This window comes from Leopardus geoffroyi, chromosome B4, assembly GCF_018350155.1.
Source record: "Leopardus geoffroyi isolate Oge1 chromosome B4, O.geoffroyi_Oge1_pat1.0, whole genome shotgun sequence".
In the NCBI taxonomy this organism is placed as follows: Eukaryota; Metazoa; Chordata; class Mammalia; order Carnivora; family Felidae; genus Leopardus; species Leopardus geoffroyi.
Genome location: NC_059341.1, coordinates 36,661,283 through 36,679,469, shown reverse-complemented (window position 1 = coordinate 36,679,469; position 18,187 = coordinate 36,661,283). Strand labels below are relative to the sequence as shown.

Below are 18,187 nucleotides of genomic sequence, written 5' to 3'. Positions count from 1 at the left end.
TGATTAGGAATCTTGTGAACTTGGGAAGGTCTTGCCAACTTGCACAACTTCACTCAAGGGTGAGTGGGCAGAAAACTAGCTATTGTGCCAGAATGAAGACTGCTGTAGTCATTAAATGTTCAAATAGCTGCCCAACTCCTCCCCAGAGATTATGAGAACTCTTGATTTTTAGCCTGGGATAAATGCCTGGTTACGGTATCTGAGATAAGGGAGGGCTCTTCTGTTCTATGTAGAGATCTTTATTTAATCTCCCTGTTGGCTACAGCACCATCTGAACCTATTCTACATTATGGTTTCTTTCATTTTGTTTAGTCAGACTGCACTCACTTGGTATGTAAAATTAAAAAATTTTGGTGGTCTCATTCTCATTTTCTATTATGTATGAGTTTGTATCATTTTTAAATTCCTTTATTAGCATTTTAATGGGGTCTCAGGAAGAAGAGGTAATGAATGCATGTGCTTAGTTAGCTAGCTTATATATATTTTTAAGTACAGTTGACAAGCAATGTTACATTAGTTTGCAAATATGGAACACTTCATAAATTTATATGTCATCCTTGCACAGGGGACAGGCTAAACTTCTAACATTCCAATTTTAGTATATGTGCTGCCAAAGGGAGTACTCACCCAAGCTTTAATAAAAAAAATACTAAATGTTAAGTTAAAAAAATACTAAATGTAAGTTTAAAAAAAGACAAGTGGAGCAGAGTAGGACATAAGAAAAAACAACTAGTGGAATGGCAAAAAACCAAACAACTCCCTCCCAAAACACAGAAAAACATACTACCACAATTCTGAGTCTGTGATATTGATAGTATCCTGTGTATGTATAATTTAGGGCTTAGCACAGAAACACTTCAGATCCACCCATTTAGTGACATGTTGGATCTCAGACATCTAGTTCACACCCCATTTTACAGTTAAGAAAAGCAGAACTCGGAAGTGAAGTGATTTTCCCAAGGTCACACAAATAGAGAGTGGCAGAAGGGACACTAGGATGTGACTCCTACTTTCCTTTTACCTCACCACACTTCTGGGGAGTAACAGGATGAGCAGATCAGCAGTTAGATGAGGAAGATTTTGAAAAATAATCGACATAGCATGGATTTTTTGGGGGGTAAAAAGCCATATGTCAAAAAAAAAAGAAGTATTTTCGGATGCTTACTTGGCAGCTATACAATCTTCTCTGGCAGCACAGTCTGACAATTGGTAGGCATATGTGGAATGTACTGAAGGGGGCGACTGTACAGCAGGACGGGGAACTGCAATAATCCAAGTGCTTGGTGATCTGGGAGGAAACAGTCTGGGCAGCATGAAACAGAATTTGGTGAATGAATGAATGTGAATACTGAGGGAGGGAGGGGAAAATGTTAGTGGGATTATGAAGGAGTGTGAATTGGTTAACTGTAGAGAATAAGTAGGGGCAAATGAGGACTCAACTCCTTTTAATGTCATTTTAAATTATTCAATGCAACCTAAAAGGCTGGGAACAAATATAATTTACATCACTCCTTCTTTCTGGTTCAGGGATAGTTTACCTAAATTCTTAAATTAATGGATGCAGTTGTCCTCTTTGCATAGCTCCAACAAAAGAAAATCTACGAGACAGCACAAGAAAACTGGGTTTCCTGAATAAGGTACCATTTGCCTGGCCGACTCGCCTAGCTGCTGTGAAGACTAAGTGAGACGACGTAGCACCGCATTTGGCACATCGCAGGAACTGAAAGTGGACCTCAAATTCCGCCCACGTTCTCCTCTCCCGCTGCGCTCAAAAACCACGTACACTGGCGTGGGTCTTCCGCGACGCCTAAGTTCTTTCCTTAAGGTCCAGTGGACAGCCCCACGGCCACATTCGCAAAAGCTAAGGGTGAGGGCGAAAAAAAATCCAATTTCCCTCCGACAAAGAGTTCCCACCGCGGCCGCGGGAGCACAGCCCGGAATGTACAATTCTAGACCAACTCTCAACAGCAGTGACTGTCCTGGGGCTTGTGTAACGGGCCCCGCCAAGGAGGGGGTTGGGCGACTCTAAGGTTTGGGAAAGCAACGATTCCGCTCTTCGGGCCTGGCCGGTCCACTTCCTACGGCAAGCAGAAGGAGACAAACGGCGCCTTGCCTCGCTCCCACCTACAGCCTCTTCCCGTAGCCGGCTCCCGCTCTCCCTTCCCGTGGCCGCAGGGGCCGCGCGTAGGGGGTGTGTACGCCCCGCGCCCGTTGCCCTCCTTGGGCGCACAGCCGCCGCCAGAACCCTGAATCACCCCACTCCCAGCCCCTGACCCGTCTTCCTCTGGAAGTCGCCGGAGGCCTGCGGGCTGCCAAGTCGCGCTCCCAGGAGAGTGCAGGAAAGCTAGGTGGCCCGGCCACGAGGAGGCGGAGCTCGCAGTGTCTCGCTGCCCGGGCCCGGGGGCGGGGCTAGGTGTCTCGCGCAGGGGGCGGGGCGTAGTGACGTCGGCGGGCGCTGGGGCCGTACTGTGGCTGTGGCGGCGGCGGCGGTAGTGGTGGCGGCGGTGGTGGCGGCGCCCGGGAGGCAGCAGCAGCAACAGCAGCAGCCCTGAGGAGGGTGAGACGGCCGCCGTGGCGGCAGCTCGGAAGTCGGGCGGGACCGAGAGCTTCCCGATTGCCGCTGGCGCTGAGGTTTTTTGCCTTTTCTTAGCCTGCTTCCTCACGGCCCTGGCTAGGGCTGGGCAGCGCGCCCCCGGGGAGGGGCGGAGCTGTAGGTGAGGCTACAAGACCCCCTCCCCCTCCTCTCCCTACCGGGGGAGGGGGGATGGGAAAGTCCGGGGAGGGGCGGACCCCACCCCACCCCGGCCCACCCCGGCCCACCCCAGCCCACCCCAGCCTACCCGCGGGTTCCACCCCACAGAGCTCCAGGATTGGGCGGGAGCTGAAGCGGTAGATGAGGGGAACCCGAGGTGGGAGGTGGGAGATAGGGGTTCTGGGTGCTTGGAGAACGGAGGGTTTCTGAGACGTGATGTTGAGGGCGAGGTAGTGGCGAGATGGAGAAATTGGGGAGCCATGAGGAGGTTGGGGTGCGGTCAGGGTGGATCTGTGTGGTTAGGCGACTGATGCAAAATGTTGAAAGAGGTGAGGATTTTTTCCCTCTTCTGTTAAATGGTAAGATAGGAGATGATGGGTTGTATTGCAAAAGGAAGAAGAGCTGTGGATGTTGCCTTTGAGGCAGTTGGAGAAGCTATTGCTAGGTCTCACATTTCTACTTTAGGGTTATTATGGTTATTATTTTTCTTCTTCCTGGCGGGGTGGGTCGGAAGGGCAGAGAATCCCTCTGCATTTGGCGCAGGTGGGTAATTGGTGAGGGTGGCTGGGTTTAAAGTTTTACACTCTTCAAGAAGAGTGAGGTCTTGGATTAAGACAACTTCATTCTGGCAGCAACATTAGGGAATAGGTCCCATTACACCTAGTTCCTTAAAGATGTTACCTTCCAGTCTTTTTTCTGTGCCTAAAAGATCACTTTATACCACCTTATTTGCAAGCTTTATCCTGGCCTCTTAAGAGAAGGCCTGAAAATCAGGTGGTTGCTTTGGAAGACACATTTCTGAGTAATGGTTGCAGGTGGTTGTGGTTGACTGCTTTGGATGGATAATTTGAACAGTTCTTTTGGAGCTAATTATATGAAAAATACTTACATGTTTTAAAGCACAGCTGTCTTTTACAACTTGTTTTTCACTAGACTTTGACATTTGGGCATTTTGTGTTCAGCACAATTATTCGTGCTTATTTTTATTTCTCAATTGCAGATGCTATTAGACACTTTAAAATTGAACTGAAATAGTTTTTTTTTCTAGGTCCCTCAATTTCTGAGAAATGTTCTTGGAGTCAAGTGCTTTTAAGATGCTCTTTAATAACATTTTGGGGGCATGTGTCTCACTTCATGGAGAGATGTTACTAAGAGTAAACAGTATTCAGTGTTCTTCACATCAGTGTTTCACAGCTTTATACATTAAATCAGAATCTCTTCTCAATTCCTGCTCCCTATTAGATTACAGTATTCACTGACCTTACCTATCAGCGTCATTTAAGCTGTGTCTTGCTCAGAAAATAGGTCCTGTGATATACATGTATTATGTAATGGGTGGAAGTAGGCATGATTCTCAATAATTCATTTATGGAGGAAGAGCAGCCGTCATGAAATGGAATTTAAGCAGTGACTTTCCCAAGGCTTACTCAATTTATTTGGGAACATAGCCAGAGAAGTGCTTTCCTGTTACCCAAGAGAGAAATATACAGATTTGAGTGTCAGTAGTTGTAGATCATTGCCTTTTTTAACATGCCTAATTAATGAGCAGACTATTATCTTCTAGAAAATAGTTCTGCTTGAAGAAACTTACAGGCAACAGATGATATAATAGATATTAAGTGAGAAAGAGTGTGTCAGGTTTGTAATTCTAAAGAAAAGATTCAATTAAATGTATTCAGACAGGTCAAATTATAAGTTGGTAAATGAATACTTTTGGATTACTTAGAAGCAAAAATTAAAATTCACATATCTAGTTTTGCCTTTTAAATTATACTTTGGTTTAATTGGGTATGCATGAGGACAAATGTGAACTAAAATGTCAGGTGAAACTGTATATATTGCTAACATGACATTTACATTGTTGACAGTGGGATGCAATTCTTTGTAGGAATGCAGTCATGGGATTTGGGGGAAAGTATAAGGTAGAAGTGATCTATTTCTCCTTAGAGTTTTTTTTATGCTAGAAAAAACACTACCTATTATTTTTCAAGAAAAGTCACTTGCTAGTCATTACTGTGATGTTCTTGTTGAATCTACTGAAGTCTCCCTTGCCCCCTTTTTTACTAAAGTCAGGTAGGTATGTCTGTGTTAATTCAACATTAATACTGGGAGCAGGATAAAAGTGAAGGTTCTGTAGCAACAGCTGCTCTTTTTCTACTCTCAGTTAATGCTTTTATAAGGAGTAAAAGAGCTGTTAAATGTGCATTTTCACATACTGTATCAAACACCTTGATGGAGGAAGACCAGAGAATGAAGTATTTTGGTTAACCAAATCCGTACATTGATTATCAGTTTTCAAACAAAATAATGTAATAAACAGCATCAAGGTTATGTAGAATATAACTTATTTCTCTAAGTCTTCAACATCCGAGCCTTGGGACACTGACTCATTCAATGGTTATTTACTGAGTATGCTTCTGGGTACTTTTTTTAGCCATTGAGGATACAGTAGTGAACAAAGCTGTCAAAAATCCCTGCCTTCATGGAACTTACCTTCCAGATACCTTTTGGGGAAATGAAGAGAAATCTGGCAAAGAAGATTGATAAGAGGTCATTGGGTTAGGAAAACCAGGAGAGTGTGATTTACTAGAAGTGAAAGAAAGTAAGTTTTCAAGGAGGAGGGCATGATCAAGCGTGTCATTGTTTAAAGATGTGTCAGAGTGTTGGGTAAGGGAGGATTTTGCATGATTATTGTGTCTAATAGAAATATGACTAAATGCTTTTTAGTATGAGGTGACACAGATGTAAGAATTTGTCAGTTTTTAACTTACCTAGATTGATTTTTTTAAAAACATATATTTCACTTTTTATTTTTTTCAGAACAAAATAGGCAGTCTATGAATGTATAATACTAAGGACAGATATGATCTTTTATTAACTTTGTTTTTTAAATATATTATTAACTATTATACTCATTAAAAAAATAGGTAATACACTTACCAAATCATAAGATATAGGTAGAAAAGAGTAAGACTCCTGTCCCATCACGTTGTTCCTGAAGGCAATCACTGTTTCCAATTTCTTGTTTTTCCTAACCAGTGAAATTTTGTGCAGTAATATGGTTTAGCTATTTTATTTTATTTTATTTTATTTTTTTTAATGTTTATTTATTTTTGAGGGACAGAGAGAGAAAGAGAGAGGCAGAGAGAGAAGGAGACACAGAATCCAAAGCAGGCTCCAGGCTCTGAGCTGTCAGCACAGAGCCTGATGCAGGGCTTATGAACCACAAGATCTGACCTGAGCCAAACTTGGACCCTTAGCCAACTGAGCCACCTGGGCGCCCTGGTGTAACTATTTAAAAAAATTTTTTTTTGGGGCGCCTGGGTGGCGCAGTCGGTTAAGCGTCCGACTTCAGCCAGGTCACGATCTCGCGGTCCGTGAGTTCTAGCCCCGCGTCGGGCTCTGGGCTGATGGCTCAGAGCCTGGAGCCTGTTTCCGATTCTGTGTCTCCCTCTCTCTCTGCCCCTCCCCCGTTCATGCTCTGTCTCTCTCTGTCCCAAAAATAAATAAATGTCGAAAAAAAAATTTTTTTTTAACGTTTGTTTATTATTGAGAGACAGACACAGAGCATGAGCAGGGGAGGGGTAGAAAGAGGGGGAGACATAGAATTTGAAGTAGGCTCCAGGCTCTGAGCTGTCAGCACAGAGCCTGATGCAGGGCCCAAACTCACAAACTGCAAGATCATGACCTGAGCCGAAGTCGGTCCCTTAACCGACTGAGCCACTCAGGCGCCCCATCTGGTGTAACTATTTTAAAATCGCATGAATAGAACAAATATTTTATCTTCTAGGTTTTTTTTTTTTCCACCTTAGTATTTTCATAATTTAAGTCTAGCTACCTGCATACCTTTTGTTTTTATTTTCTAACAGCTTTGTTGAGAAATAATTCACACACCATACAGTTTACTCATTTAAAGTGTGTAATTCAGTTTTCTGGTGTGTGTAACTACCACTACAATCAATTTTAGAACATTTTCTTCATCCTCCAAATAAGCCCCAAACCCATTAGCAGTCACTTCCCTGACTTTTGATTTTTAAGTATTGTTTTGTACATCATGGGGGGAAAATGTTTGTGAAATACTTGATTACCAACTAAATGGCAATTAAGCCACTTAGTGTGTATTTTTAAATATTCTGTGCATAAGTTTGTGTAAAAGTCAACTTAGCATTTTATTTGGTTGAGTACATACTTGTGAAATGTGATTAAGTGTCTTGTTTTCATTATTCCTTCATTTATTACTCCTAAAGCTTTTGATAAAGTGCTTGGATTATAGAAAGTACTCCATAAAAATCAGCTGCCCTGATGGTGATGATAGGGTGTGGTGATGGTGATAATGATGCCTGATTTGTGGAATTCCTTTAGGATATTATGGAACCTCAGGGAGTTCTCAGGAGTCTGGAAAACGAGACCTTTTTTTCTAGGAGGAAGGAAGTGAATCCTGAAACCTTTAGGCCAGCATTGTCCAATAGAACTTTCTGTGATGATAGTCATGTTCTAGATACCATTCGATACAGTAGCTACTAGTCCCATGTGCCACTGAACACTTTAAATGTGGTTAGTGTAATTGTTGAGTAACAATTAAAATTATTAATTTTGTTAAAATTAATTTAAATAGCCACTGTGACTAGTGACACTGATACATTTATAGATTGATGAATCTAATACTGTACTCTGGCAGTATTTTAGAATACGTTATTTAAAAGATAGTTTTAGAAGCCTTGTTAAGGGATACAGTGATCACTGGGATAAGACGTGGATTTACGAGGTCACTTCAGACAACAATTCTAGTTTTCTAGAATTGACATGGTCCCTAACCTGATGAATAAAGGATTTGTAGTAGTTATAAGATATCTAGACTTCAGCTAGATCTTTTCATGCTGTCTTTGTGGAAAATATGAGTTATTTTATGACAGGGACTGTCATGTGTTTTCTACTGAGCAAATAGTAGATACTTGCTAAATATTTGATGAATGAATAGATGAGACTACAATTAAGTGAATTCCCAACTGGCTGTGAATGGCTATACCCAGAGAATAGAGTGTTGATGGGTTTGAGGAACTGCTGTTAGATCCATGTATATATTGAAATAACCCAGGGGTGGTGGTATAAAAAGGTAGTGGCAGTGTGAACTAGGTGCCAACATCTCCTCACTGAGTGTGGAGGATGTCCAGGTGGTCATTAGCTGATAGTGAAAAGGCAGAGGTAGAAGTCTGTGTTGCTGAAAAACATGAAAGTCATGTTTTTACAAAGATTTTACATGGGGGTTCAAGATTTTATATGGTTTGGAGGTGGCATTGGAAGAAAGAGGGGTGCCAGTCTCATTTCCCAATATTGGGTGTGGAGTGTGAGAGACTTGATAACCTCCGTTTGAAAGGGCTGCTTTGAAAGGTGTCCTGGGAAAGCCAGTTAAGTGAGAGAGGTAGTGAGAACTTTCAGAAGACTTTCTTCATGATGGAATGAATTTCCTTGAGTATTTTTCTACACTGGCTTCTTATCATCACTTAAACTTTATTATTTATTACTTATTTTTTTAATGTTTATTTTTGAGAGAGCACGAGCAGGGGAGGTGCAGGGAAAGAGGAGGACAGAGGATCAGAAGTGGGCTCCCCATTGACAGCAGAGAGTCCACTGGGGGGCTTGAATTCACAAATTGTGAGATCATGACCTGAGCTGAAGTTGGATGCTTAACTGACTGAGCCACCCAGGCGCCCCTTGTTACTTATTTTTATTGTAATTAAAAAAAAAAAGTTTATTTTGAGAGAGAGAGAGAGAGAGCGCGCGCGCACGCATGAGTTGGGGGGGGGGGGCAGAGAGAGAGGGAGGCACAGAATCGGAAGCAGGCTCCAGGCTCCGAGCTGTCAGCACAGAGCCCAACTCAGGACTCGAACTCACAGACTGCGAGATCATGACCTGAGCCGAAGTCGGACGCTTAACCGACTGAGCCACCTAGGCGCCCCAGAACCTGTTTTTTAAAAATGTTTTATTAAGGTTTTTTTTTTTTTAATTTTTTTTTTCAACGTTTATTTATTTTTGGGACAGAGAGAGACAGAGCATGAACGGGGGAGGGGCAGAGAGAGAGGGAGACACAGAATCGGAAACAGGCTCCAGGCTCTGAGCCATCAGCCCAGAGCCTGACGCGGGGCTCGAACTCACGGACCGCGAGATCGTGACCTGGCTGAAGTCGGACGCTTAACCGACTGCGCCACCCAGGCGCCCCTGTTTTATTTAGTTTTTGAGGAGAGCATGAACCAGGGAGGGGCAGAGAAGAGGACAGAGGATCTGAAGCAGGATCCATGCTGACAGGCTGACAACAGCACCCATCACTTAAACTTTAAAATGTCTCTTGTCTTAAAAACAAAAAAAACAAAAAAAACAAAATGTCTCTTGTCTTAACAAAAATCTCTTTTCTTCATACTTTCTCTTAGTTGTTCTCTGCTTTATAGCTACAGGTTTTTGAAAGACTTGTCTACATTTGCTATATGTCTCCACTTTTTCACCTGTGTTTCTCTTCTCACCCTATTTCTGTATTGTTTCTGTCTCCACAATTTCATTAAAACTGTTTTGCTGGGTTACTAATGTGTTTAAAGCCAATGGCTATTTTTTTATCCTTTTATTTAACCTGTTAGCTGTACTACTTGTCTATTGCTATGCAACAAATTACCCCCCAACTTAACTTAAAACAACAAACATTTATTGTTTCACAGTTTCTGTGGGTCAGGCATCTGGGTGTGGTGTGTCTGATTCAGGGTCACTCATAAGGCTGCAGTCATCTCAAAGCTCCACTGGGGGAGGGTCTGTTTCCAAGCTCAAGCATGTGGCTGTTGGCAGGCCTGAGGTCCTTGTTGGTTGTTTGCTGGAGAAATCAGTGTTTTTGCCATTTGGGCCTCTGCATACGAGTACTTGCAACATGGCACCTTGCTTCTAGATTGAGAGCTCTGTGGAGAAGGATGGGAAATATTAGCTACAGTTTTTTGTAACGTAATCTCGGAAGTGCCATTCTATCACTTGATCTATTCTGTTCATTAGATTGGAGTGTCTAAGTCCAACATATGCACAGGGAGATTCCACAAAAGCATAAATACAAGGAGGCAGAGATCATTCAGAGCCATTTTCAAGATTGCCTACCACAGCAGCATTTGATACAGTTTATTTCCTCTTCCTTTATAACTCTCACTTTTGGCATCTTCAGATCATGCTTCTATATTTTTTCCTGGTTTTCTGGGCTTTCTTTCTGTCACCTTTGTTGAATTTTTCTCTATCCATTCATTAAGTGTTTGAATTTCTATGAGTGATCTCATCTTCTATTTCATTTTTCATCTATATGCTGAGTATTCATTTATCTGACTTTAGCTTTTATCTCTTTGCTGAGTGTAAGGACCATTGTTACTTAATATTTCCATTTGGATGCTCCTTAAACTCAGAACAGCCAAAACTAAATGTATTATTCCTGCCCTTCTCTGGTGTTCCTTAATTAATTAAGTGACACTATCAGTTGCTCAAGCTAGAAATGTGTGTAGTATTGTTGATTTTTCTCATTCCTCTACCTTCTGTTTTACTATTCCTGTTGATTTTATAAAAGTCATTGCTGTCCAATGATGGTGTAAATGTTTTTATGAGGTAGTGCATCCCTTGTTAGATTCCAAGCTTTGAATGAATGTTTGCTAGGTGATTTTTAAGGTTCCTTCCACAGTTTTGAGGCTGTGTTGGCAACTAGTGCAGAGTTTTGATTAAGAAACACATGATCAGAGGTGTGCTTTAGAGATGTAGCAACTCTTGAATGCATTAAAAAAAAAAAGACTGTTATTTAGGTCAATTTTAGGTGCACATCAAAACTGAGTGGAAGATACAGATTTCCCATAGACTGCCTCTCCCCCACCCCCCCCCATGCATAGCTTCCTTCATTATCAACATCTCCCACCAGAGTAGTACGTTTGTTAAAATTGATGAGCCTTGATCAACACATCATTATGGTTTGAAGTCCATATGAACTTTCACTTTTAGTGGTTCACCAAGAATAAAACTAATCCTATATTCCTTTTATTTTTCTTTATTATGGTGTGCTTTGTGACGAATGGACAGTAGTTTTCATCAGACAGTCCTTTATGTATATACATTTTCATTTTTCACTTATTGTTTTACTTTTGGTGTGAAAGCCCTTTGTGTGGAAATTAGGTAACTAATGGAAGAAGATTGTCTGAACTTTAGTTAAATATCTCTGAAATTGTGAAAATATTTCAAGAAATAAGTTTGGACCTTAAACATAATTTTATTATAGGAATATAGTTTATCAAGTAAAGGAATTAATTTCTCTTAGAAGTCCTTTTTTTAATTTTTAGAATTATGTTTATATATTTATTTTTGAGAGAGAGAGAGAGAGGAAGCCGGGGAGGGGCAGGGAGAGAGGGAGAGAAATCCAAGAAGGCTTGGTGCTGTCAGTGAGGAGACTGATGCAGGGCTCGAACTCATGAACTGTTCTAATTTATAGGAGCTGAAACCAAGAGTCAGATGCTTAACTGACTGATCCACCCAGATGCCCTTGAAGCCCTTCTTGAATGTAACACACATACAGAAAAGTATATAAAGCAAATGTGTAGCTTCACAAATGTATCAAATAAATACATGAATAACCATCGTTTAGATCAAACACTAGCACCTTGCTAGCATTCCAGATACTTTCTTTGCCTCTTCCCAATCACAATCTATTCTTTCCGCCATAAAGGTTACTGTTGCCTTGACTTTTATGGGAATCATTTCCTTGCTTTTCTTTATATAAACCTGTATTTAGTTTTGCCTGTTTCCAATTTTTTATACATGGAATCATATTGTATGTATTTTATGCTTGGCTGCTTTGACTTAAAATTTTGTTTGCGAGATTTAGATTTGCTGTATGGAGCTGTAGTTTGTTTATTTTCATTGCTAAATAGTCTTCCATTGTATAAACACCACAATTCAAATATCAATGATGAATATTTAGGTTGTTTCCAATTTTGGATCATTAAGAATTATGCTGTTATGGCCATTGTTTGGTGCAAGTTTTTTGGTGCATGTCTGTCTTTCTTTTTTTGAGAGGGTGCATGTGAGCGAGGGGTAGAGAGAGGATGGGGGTGGGGAGAGAAAGAGACAATCCCATGAGGGGCAGAGAGAGAGAGAAGCAGGGCTCACCCAATGTAGGGCTGGAGCTCACCTGAAGCGGGGCTCGAACTCATGAACTGTGAGATTATGACCTGAGTCAAAGTCAGATGCTTAACCGACTGAGCCACCCAGGTGCTCTTGGTGCATTATTTCTGATGACTAATAGCCAGGAGTGAAATTTCTGGGTCATAGAGTATGCATATGTACAATTTTAACAGATAATTGCCAAATAATCCTGTGTGGTTGTACAAATTTACATGCACCAAAACAATATTTGAGAGTCCTTTTGTTCTGTATCTTTGCCAGTACTTGATATTGTCAGTGTTATTGATTTTGGCCATTCTGGTGGATTTATGGTGGTATCTCATTGTTTTGATTTGCATTTCACTGATTACTAGTGAAGTTGAATAACTTTATGTCTTTTGGTCATGTGGAGACCTTTTGTGAAGTGCTTTTTATTATTTATTTATTTATTTACATTACATTTTTTTTAATGTTTATTTTTGAGAGAGAGGGAGGGAGAGAGAGCGAGCAAGCATGAGCAGGGGAACGGCAGAGAGAGAGAGGGAGACACTGAAGCAGGCTCCAGTCTGACCTGTCAGCACAGAGCCAGATCCAGGGCTCGAACTCACAAACTGTGAGATATGACCTGAGCTGAAGTTGACGCTTAACCGACTGAGCCACCCAGGTGCCCTGTGAAGTGCTTTTTAAAATACTTTGCTCAATTTTTCTGTTGGTCTTTTCTGTCCTAATTTATAGGAGTTATATATTTTGGATATGAGCCCTTTGTTGGTTTTTGTGTTGCAAATATTCCACTCTGTTCTTCTGCTTGCTATTTTGCTCTCTTAATAGTGTTTTTTGAAGAACAAGATTCTTGTTTTTGAAATTTTTAAAACATTTATTTTGAAAGAGAGAGAGAGTGTGTGTGTGTGCGTGCATGTGCATGGAGCAGGGGCAGAGAGAGAGAATACTAAGCAGGCTCTGGTTGTCAGTGCAGAGCGTGATTTGGGGTTTGATCCCATGAACCGTGAGACCATGACTTGAACTGAAATCAAATCAGGCAGTCAACCAACTGAACCACTGAGGCACCCCTTGAATAAAATTTTTAATTTTAGTATACTCTAGCTAATATTTTTTTTATTATTAGTGCTTTTTATGTCTATATTATGAATCTTTTCCTACCCTAAGGTCATGAAGTCATACCTTTCTTATATAGCACTGCCTATTAATATTATAGTCTGTCTATAGTTGATTTTTTTGTGTATGCGTGTTTTTTTTTTTCCCCGTATAGTTAGCTGATTTTCTCAGCACCATTTATTGACAATTCTTTCCTTTTCAAAACTGCTCTGTAATAAATAAAGGCTCTTTATTCTGTTTTACTGGTTTCTCTATCTTGGTCCAGTGCCAAACTGGATCGTAAGTCTTAATATCTGTTGAAGTGCTTTCACGTTTTTTTTTCCCTTCTTTTTTTTTTCTTTCCCAAGAAGGTTGTTGTCTTCTTTTTCTTTTTTTAAAGTAAGCCATAGGCCCAACATGGGTCTTAAACTCATGACCCTGAGATCAAGAATTGTATGCTCTAGGGGCGCCTGGGTGGCATAGTCGGTTAAGTGACCGACTTCAGCTCAGGTCATGATCCCACGGTTCGTGGGTTTGAGCCCTGCATCAGGGTCTGTGCTGACCGCTTGCTTGAAGCCTGGAGCCTGCTTTAGTTTCTGTGTCTCCTCCTCTCTCTGCCCTTCCCTGCTTGTGCTCTGTCTCACTCTGTCTCTCAAAAATAAATAAATGTAAAAAAAAAAAAATTACAAAAAAAATTGCATGCTCTACTGACTGAACTAGCCAGGCACCCCCGAGAATGTCTTCTTGACATTCAGTGTCATAATCAGTAATCGAGATAGTATGGTATCATCATAGGGATAGCTATATGTAAGAGTAGAAGAATAGGGAGTCCAGAAATGAACCCACACATTTATGGTTGGTTGATTTTCAATAAAGGTACCAAGGTAATTCAATGGAGGAAAGGATAGTCTTTTTAACAAAAGGTACTACAATAATTGGATACCAATATGCAAAAAAAAGTGAACCTCAGACCTTACCTCACAGGAGAAAATATTTGAGACCTTGGGTTAGGGAAGGATTTCTCAGATATAACACCAAAAGCATGACTCATAAAAGAAAAATATTGACAAATTAACCTTTATCAAAGTTAAAAAAGAGTTTTGCTTTTTTTTTTTTTTTTAGATTTATTTATTTTGAGAGAGAGTGCATGTGTATGCACACATGAGCAGGGGAGGGGCAGAGAGAGGGAGAGAGAGAATCTCACGCAAGCTGCATGCTGATGTCATGGAAACTGATGCAGGGCTCAATCTCAGGAACAGTGAGATCATGACCTGGGCTGAGATCAAGAGTCTAGTGTTTGAGCCACCCAGACACCCCAATAAAGCTATTTTTAAAAAATAATGTTTTGGTTATTCTTGGCCTGTTGTATTTCCATATAAATTTTAGAATCAGTTGTCAAGTTAAAAAGAAACATTGGTGTTCTGTTTGAAATTACATTGCATTGTGTAATGGTTAGCACTCTGGACTCTGAAATTACATTGCATTTGTAGCTTATTTTGGTTTTAACTTTTTTTTTTTTTTTTTGAGAGAGAGTGCGTAAGAGCACTAGCTGAGGAGAGGGGCAGATGAGAGAGAGAGAGAGAGAGAGAGAGAGAGAGAGAGAGAGAGAGAGAATCTTAAGCAGGCTCCATGCTCGGTGTGGAGGCCAACTTTGGGCTCCATCTCATGATGCTGGGATCATGACCTGAGCCAAAATCAAGAGTCAGACGCTCAACCGACTGAACCACCCAGGCACCCCATTGATTAATTTGGGTAGAATTACTTCTTTATAATGTGGAGTCTTTGAATCATTGAATGTGGCATTTTTATTTATGTTTTTCATTTCACATCTCAGTAATGTTTTATAGTTTTCTGTGTAGTACTACATATCTTTCATAGATTTAGTCTTAGGTTTCTGATGGTATTATTATAAGTGGGATTTTAAAATTTATTTTCTATTTGTTGTTGGTAGATGGAATAAAGTTGAATTTGAATATTGAGTCTATTTTGCCAGGTTTTGACCAAATCTGATGATTTTTAATAATTTTATCTGTAGATTCTCTTGGCTTTCCCATGTATATAATCATGTCATTTGTGAATAATTACTGTTTTGTGTCTTTCCTGCAATTCTTATATTTTTTTTCTTGTCTTACTTTTGGCTAGAATCTCTGGCATGTTGAATGGGTTGATGATAGGAGAGATCCTTGTTATTTTCTCGTTTCAAAGGGAATTTTTTTTTAAGTTTTCACTATTAAGTATGATATTGTCAAGCATATACACATAAGGTAGGACAGGTCCTTACTGATTTGACTGGTATAATGAGCCCTTCAGATTTAAGCAGTTGATGGAGAGGGGCCAAGATGGCAGAACAGCATGGATGTTGTTTTTGCGTCTCTCGTCCCTGAAATGCAGCAAGATCAACACTAAACCATCTTGCACACCTGAAAACTGATTTGAGGATTAACTCAACAATCTGTACAACCTGAACCATGGAACTCGGTAGATTTAAGTAGTTTATCACTTATGTGGGCAGTGGAAAGATGAATAAGCCAAAGGTGCCAGCTCCCTGTGACCCTTGTCCCACACATCAAAAAAGTCAACACCAGATCAAAAATATTGCCAACGACTACACTATGAGCTGTGAGACACCCTGTTGATGGAGGGACCTGTTCTAATTTGACACAAAAGGGTTCTGCAATCTGTAGCTCTGTTCTGAGATGGGTAGGCTGAAAGTCACATGCCTCATCAGAATCCAGACAGTTATGAGAAATTGTTTCATGTCATCCTCCAAGGGAGATAGGGAAGTGATGGGAGATGGCCTGGTAGCAGCTCCTTATGGGCCTCCTATCCTTTCCTGGTTTGGGGGATCACAGGGCGTTCTGCCAAGACTCTAATAAGCTCCAAATTGCCCGGTATGGAATAGCAGAACTGTTTCCCTACAGATACTTGTTGTTGGCTTTTGCACATATTCTTTGTTAGATTAAGAGTTTCCTTTTACTCCTATTGTAAGAATAGAAGTATTTAATCATTAATACTAAAAATCTACCTGATGCATTTCCATATCTATTGAGATAGTAAGAATTTTTTTTAATGTATTAACGTGGTTTATTACATGATTTTGAAATAGAATTTTTACTGGGTAAAGAGTTTCTAAACGTTTGTTTTCCTTTATTAGCCTTCACTTATTTGGAAAAAAAACTGTTGATAAGACTTTCTTTGGCTGCTTGCCTTTTTTCCTCCCATAAGTATACATGTAATTTTGTCCTTGTACATATAGAATTTACTGTTGCTGACCTTTCCAAGGAAGAAAGACTAATATGAACTTATGATTAATCAATAAGAAGTTATTAGAGATAGAAGAGACTCACAGGATTTCTTATGAAACAAGAAATAGCTATGTTTTACATCTTTTTGAGTACATCCCTGCAGATATTTTAGGATACATCCATACAGATGTTACACAGGTGACTTTTCTGTCTTTATGGCAATACTGATTTCACTTTCATTAGTGGCAGATAATTTTGAGTATTTCAAATAGTTCTGCTTTCCTTTTCTAAACTGCTGTCTTAAATTTGGGCTGGACTTTTGCTTGATGTTTTTCTCCCCTCAATAAGTTGAAAATAAGTACAGAAAGTTCTTGTAAGTAGAGAAAGTAGAGTTCTTGACTGTTTCACTCAATTTTTCTGGTGACTTTTCTACTGGTCTGCTGGTGGTTAATTTTATAGTATTGCCATGTTGCTGAGTCCATTTTGAAATAATTTGGTTATTCTTATGCTTAAGGCTTGGTATTTTTTAATTTTAATAGAGCAGCAATTTTTATCTGTTTTTCTGGTTATTAAAAATAAGTTAACTGAAAACAGACTCTTAAGTGCAGAGAACAAACTGGTGGTTGTCAGAGGGGAGGTGGGTGGAGGGATGGATGAAATAGATAATGGGGATTAACAGGTAAAAACTTCCCGTTATAAAATAAGTAACTCATGGAGATGAAAGGTACAGCATAGGGAGTATAGGCAATAATATTGTAATAACATTTGGTAAGCACTGAGTAATGTATAGAATTATTGAATCAATATGTTGTGCAGCTGAAACTCATATAACACTATATGTGTTAATATAATATTAAGTTAAAAAATAAATTATATAATATTTATTAATAATATAATATATATTAAATAATTTACATATGTATTAATGAGCAATATTATATATAACTATTGTAACTATGTATAATATATAACTATATATATAACTTCTATGTTATGTATAACTATATATAATATATAACTATATAATAACTATTAATGAGCAATATTATATATATAATTATATATAATAAATACTAAGTTATATAATATATATTAACTAATATATAATATTAACAGTTAAAAAATAAATTAATGGAAAATGGATATAAATTCTTTGGGTTTATAGTCACAGCTATATATGTATAATATAATTTTTGGTCACAACTATATATGTATAAATAGTTCTGCATAGCAAGTATATGTGTGTATTTTTTATTAAAAAATTTTTTTTTAATGTTTATTCATTTTTGTGAGAGAGAGAGAGAGAGAGAGTGAACAGGGGAGGAGCAGAGAGAGAGGGAGACAGAATCAGAAGCAGGCTCCAGGCTGTGAGCTGTCAGCACAGAGCCCGACGCGGGGCTCGAACTCACAAGCTGCGAGATCATGACCTGAGCTGAAGTCAGATGCTTAACCAACTGAGCCACCTAAGGCGCCCCTTATTATGTGTATTTTTTAAAGTATTGATCAGGATTTCCTTGAAAAATTCAAAAGTGGATTGGTTCTTAACAAATTCATGTTAAAATTCTTTTGAATAGCATAACAAAAATATCTCCTTTACCAAATTTTTATTTTCATAGTTGTTCAAGAGTATGTGTCTATTTCCCTTTTTCTTTTTTCCCCTTTCTTCCCTCATTCAAAAGAAATTTATGTAAACTCCAATATACTTTATTCATGTACTATGATGTATATTGTGTTCTGTGTTAGCAATATAATGTTTGAAACATTTTCTGTGTCCTCAGAATGCTAGTGACTGGGAAGGAAGACAAGTAAACAGGCAATTTTAATGGAGCGTGATAAGTGTTAATGATATGGACAAGAACTGGAATAGAAGGGAGTGGTGAAAGATGAGGCTGGAGATTGGGCTTGGATCATGAAGAGCTATGTAAATCATGTTAGAGTCTGG

At 39.5% G+C, this 18,187-nt stretch overlaps 1 protein-coding gene and 1 non-coding gene across 25 annotated transcripts in view; one reads left to right on the top strand and one right to left on the bottom strand.

Annotated features, from left to right (window-relative positions):
- Nucleotides 1-520: 520 nt before the first annotated feature.
- LOC123592294 lies at nt 521-623 on the bottom strand. Its single transcript, XR_006709690.1, has one exon. It is a non-coding gene; the product is annotated as a U6 spliceosomal RNA (small nuclear RNA).
- A 1,798-nt stretch (nt 624-2,421) lies between these two features.
- The window catches only part of ERC1 (ELKS/RAB6-interacting/CAST family member 1), a 524,080-nt gene continuing 508,314 nt past the window's right edge, over nt 2,422-18,187 (top strand). For 4 of the 24 annotated variants that reach the window (XM_045463920.1, XM_045463915.1, XM_045463911.1 and 1 more), the window contains exon 1: nt 2,451-2,557. The gene's annotated coding sequence lies outside the window, so the exon portion shown is untranslated. Of the gene's footprint in view, nt 2,715-18,187 lie in introns of all 24 variants that reach the window. The other 20 variants (XM_045463922.1, XM_045463927.1, XM_045463926.1 and 17 more) reach the window with 13 other exon arrangements.